Source organism: Pongo abelii, chromosome 3, assembly GCF_028885655.2.
Source record: "Pongo abelii isolate AG06213 chromosome 3, NHGRI_mPonAbe1-v2.0_pri, whole genome shotgun sequence".
NCBI lineage: Eukaryota > Metazoa > Chordata > Mammalia > Primates > Hominidae > Pongo > Pongo abelii.
In genome coordinates this window covers 64,922,216-64,927,098 of record NC_071988.2, presented here as the reverse complement: position 1 = coordinate 64,927,098, position 4,883 = coordinate 64,922,216, and the positions used below count along the sequence as shown (strand labels likewise).

At 38.0% G+C, this 4,883-nt stretch overlaps 1 non-coding gene across 1 annotated transcript; it reads right to left on the bottom strand.

Annotated features, from left to right (window-relative positions):
• Positions 1-1,463: 1,463 nt before the first annotated feature.
• Positions 1,464-1,568, bottom strand: LOC112133298 (small nucleolar RNA U13). The gene has a single exon (XR_002914965.1). It is a non-coding gene; the product is annotated as a small nucleolar RNA U13 (small nucleolar RNA).
• Between the last annotated feature and the right edge of the window lie 3,315 nt (positions 1,569-4,883).

The following is a 4,883-nucleotide window of genomic DNA, read 5'->3' as shown; positions in this document are numbered from 1 at the left end:
TCCTTTTGGGATTTTTATAGGAAAAGCATTGAGTCTGTAGGTAAATGTGGGGGATGTTGTGAAGTGTAGTGTGCAATTGTATAATTATATACATTGTATAATGCTAAGTGTTCTCTCATCAATGCAGTGTGTTTCTCCTTTGTAGTCTTCTTCATATCTTTTATTTCTAGGTACTTATATTTATTATTGCTATTGTAAGTTTTATCTTTTGAAATTTTGAAATCATTTTATACTCCTAAAGGTGTAAGAATAGCATAAAGAATTCCCAAATATCCCCTTCACTAAGATTCTCCAAATGTTAACATTTTATCTTATTGGCTTCTCTCTCTCTTTAAATATATGTGTGTATATACATATATTTATTTATGTATTTTTTTCTTAAATGTTTGAAGTTAAGTTACAGATTTATTGTACTCTTAAGTACTTTACCTCTAAATACTTCACAATGCATTTCCTAAAATTAGATAGTTTTTCTGGGTATGCAATTTAAGATTGACAGAATTTTTTCTCAACACTTTGAAGATATTATTCCACTATCTCCTGCCTTCCCACATTGTGAAAAAGTCTGTTGTCACTCTAATTGTCATCCCATTATTGGTAATCTATTTTATCTCAGTAGTTGCATTCTGTGTGTGTGAGGGGAGTGGTAGGGAGAGGCATTGGTGTTTTGTATTTCACAGAAATATGTTTTCAAGTGTAGATTTCTTTCTATTTGTTCTCCTTGGTATTCATTTTCCATCTGTATCTGTGGATCAATGTCATACATTGCTTCTGGAAAATTCTCAGCCATAATAGCTTCAATTTTTTTTTTTTTTTTTTTTTTGAGACAGAGTCTCACTCTGTCGCCCAGGCTGGAGTGCAGTGGCGCGATGTTGGCTCACTGCAACCTCTGCCTCCCAGGTTCAAGCAATTCTCCTGCCTCAGCCTCCTGAGTAGCTGGGATTACAGGTGCCCGCCACCACGCCCAGCTAATTTTTGTATTTTTAGTAGAGACAGGGTTTCACCATGTTGGTCAGGCTGGTCTCAAACCCCTGACCTCGTGATCCACCCGCCTTAGCCTCCCAAAGTGCTGGGATTACAGGCGTGAGCCACCGCACCTGGCAAATAGCTTCAAATATTGCCACTTCTCAGTCTTATCTGTTCTCTCCTTCTGGATTTGGATTAGATATATACACTTCTAACTCTTATCGTACTATCCATTTGAGAGTGAGAGGGCTGTATTCTGGATAATTTGTTCTACCCAACTTCCAGTTTACTAATTCCGTTTTAAGCTGTATCTAACTTTTATCCATATATTCAAATTTTTACTTCAACAATTTTTGAAAACTAAAAATTCACTTTGGCTTCTTCTAAAGTCTGGCCATTTTGGATAATCTTTCATTCCTCATATTTGTGTTTCTGTAATTTATTGCTTTATGACTTCTATTTATTTCTTCTTGTTTGTTTGTTTTCTTTTTCTTCCACATCAGATGGGTAACGTACTGACATCATAACAAGGTTTGAGGGAAGCACATCTCACACATAAACATGAAAACCCAATCACCGCATTTATGAACTACAAAAAAGATCTCCTATTTATTTAAAACATCTTATACATAATTAAAATAATTAAGGGTGTCCAAATCTGTTGTTTGTGATTTCAGCTGGCTCTCACTCAGAAGAAACTCATTAACACGTATGCCTGGCAGTCAGATTTCATTAACCTTAACTTGTAGAAAATCCATCGAATGAAACTGTGAGTGGAATAGCTTCTGCTAGGAGTCACTTTTGTTCCCTTTCTTTAATCAGGAAAGCCCAGCTTCAGCTTTTATTATTTTTTTTCTATTGACCCAAAATTTGAACTCTACATTGCAGAGCTGATATCACATATGCCTGCAGGACAAGCTGACTTTTTAAGCATCTTAGGACTTCTGTTCTGGTGTCAGTTCAAGGTTTGGACCTACAGTTTACTTTATTTCCTGGAAGCCCAGCAATAAACATTTTGTTTTGTGCACGATCTCATTATTTTGTAGTAGGGAATTCCTTTAGACTATTTTGTCTACCATGTCAGTTTTGTTTTTTTTCTTTCTTCAGCTGAGGAAGATTTTTTTCTCCACTTTTTCTTTTTTTTTTTGAGACGATTTCACTCTTGTTGCCCAGGCTGGAGTGCAATGGTGCAATCTCGGCTCACTGCAACCTCCGGCTCCCGGGTTCAAGCGACTTTCCTGCCTCAGCCTCCTGAGTAGCTGGGACTACAGGTATGTGCCACCACGCCCAGCTAATTTTGTATTTGTAGTAGAAATGGGGTTTCTCCATGTTGGTCAGGCTGGTCTCGAACTCCTGACCTCAGGTGATCCACCCGCCTCGGACTCCCAAAGTGCTGGGACGTGAGCCACTGAGCCCGGTCTGGTTATTACTTCTTATGTTAAACGGTCAAACTTATCTTAAAGGTATTATGGTCAGAATGGCATGTATTGGTTCGACAGCTGTCAAGTAGATCTGTAAATAGAATAGAGATTGTAGAAACATATTTAGGTATTTGTTAGGACTTAATATATGACAAAGATGGCACTGCAATCATTGATAAAGTATGGTTTATGTAATAAATAGTGTAACATAATTGGTTATGTATATGAAAGTAAAAGGTTTCCTTCTTCATACCATATAGATAGGTAAGTTTTATCTTTAAAATTCACTTAAATGTAAAAACAAGCCTATACAAATATATGAAAAAATGTAGAAAAGGATTTTTATAGCATCATGTTGGAGTTGACCTTAAGCAATGTGGGAAATTCAGAAATAACAACTGAATGTTGGCAGAATTGACTACTATCTCATGTTTAAGAATTTATCCTATACGAAAAAGTCAGTTAACAATGACCAAAGAGTCCAGTCCTAAGGATGGATGAGAATAGGCTGGGCGCGGTGGCTCACGCCTGTAATCCCAGCACTCTGGGAGGCCAAGGCGAGCGGATCACAAGGTCAGGAGATTAAGACCATCCTGGCTAACACGGTGAAACCCCGTCTCTACTAAAAATACAAAAAATTAGCCGGGCGTAGTGGCCAGCGCCTGTGATCCTAGCTACTCGGGAGGCTGAGGCAGGAGACTGGCGTGAACCCAGGAGGCGGAGCTTGCAGTGAGCCGAGATCGCGCCACTGCACTCCAGCCTGGGCAACAGGGCGAGACTCCATCTCAAAAAAAAAAAAAAAAAAAAGAATGAGAATAATGATCTGGATTCTGTTTAAGTCTGCTTAAACTAATAGTTACCTTGAAGGTCTATATAAGATAAAAATGCAACTAGGTAGATGTGGTTTCCCATTGCCTCCTTTGTCTTTTTATGGAAAAGTCTCCAAAGGTCAGAGATGCTAACAATTAGTTGTTAGCATAGATATAGAATGAGATGTCTGCCTGGTGAGAGAATCACAACAATGTAGGATTGAGGTCTTTTATATCCTCAAGAAGGTCAGCTCCCAAAATTATACTTACTATTGTAAAAAGTAACCATCCTTGGAAAGGCACATCATCCCCGAACCAAATGGCTGCATTCTAGAACATGTAATTTTTGCTGTATTGTCATTGAAACAATCTTTTCTCATCTGTTCTTGTGCGGAAGAATTTTTTTTTTTTTTAATTTTCCTTACTTTGGGGCTTTCCATGGGCTACCCTCCCTTGGCCTAGCTAGCCAGTACATAAGGTAATACACAAAAAATCCTGGCGTAGTGACTGGTACACAATAAATGTTTGGTAACTTTTAGCATTATAATTAGACTTGTTACAGACAACATGCACTACTTTTGTAATAAGAAAAAAAGCCCCCTAAATAGAAAAATAGAGGAAAGAAATACTAAAAAATGTTTCATATGTTTGCACATTGACACTGTAATTTCAGTTCTAAAAATTTTTCTTCAGAAAGAATCACACAAGTACAAAGATGTGCATAAAAGGTTGATCGTATCAGCATTGTTTGCTATAGGAAAAATTATAAACAGCCTAAAAGTTCAGGCATTGGTTAAATAATGTATAATATATTAATTATATAGAATACAATGTAATCTTATATATACACACTAAATGTGATACTAAGTAAAAAATATACATGCAGAACATTACTTTAATAATTTAATCAATGAATATTTATTGAATGATTACTATGCATTAGACACTGCCAAAAATTAGGGATATAGTGTTAGAGAAAACAGACAAACCCTCATGAAGCTTATATATACATATCAACAGCAGTGGTGGCCTTTGCTTTGTAGAATTGGAGCTGGAAGGAAAGTGGATTTTGTAAATTCTTACTTTCTTTTTTTTTTGAGATGCAGTCTCACTCTGTCACCCAGGCTGGAGTGCAGTGGTATGACCTCAGCTCACTGCAACCTCTGCCTCCCCGGTTCAAGCAATTCTTCTGCCTCAGTCTCCTGAGTAGCTGGGACTACAGGTATGCGCCACCATGCCCAACTATTTTTCTTTTTTTAGTAGAGACAGGGTTTCACCATATTGGCCAGGCTGGTCTCGAACTCCTGAGCTTGTGATCCGCCTGCGTTGGCCTCCCAAAGTGCTTGGATTACAGGTGTGAACCACCATGCCTGGCAATTTTTACTCTTTTTACTTTTTATTCTTAGCTTATACAACATTGTATTGTAAGACAATTTCTAGAATGATTGTATAATTTAAAACCCAATAGATTTTTTTTTTTTTTGAAACAGAGTTTTACTCTGTGGCCCAGGCTGGAGTGCAGTAGCATGATCTCGGCTCACTGCAACCTCTGCCTCCCGGGTTCAAGCGATTCTCCTGCCTCAGCCTCCCGAGTAGCTGGGATTACAGGAACAAGCCACCATGCCCGGCTAACTTTTGTATTTTTATTAGAGATGGGGTTTCACCATGTTGGCCAGGCTTGTCCCAA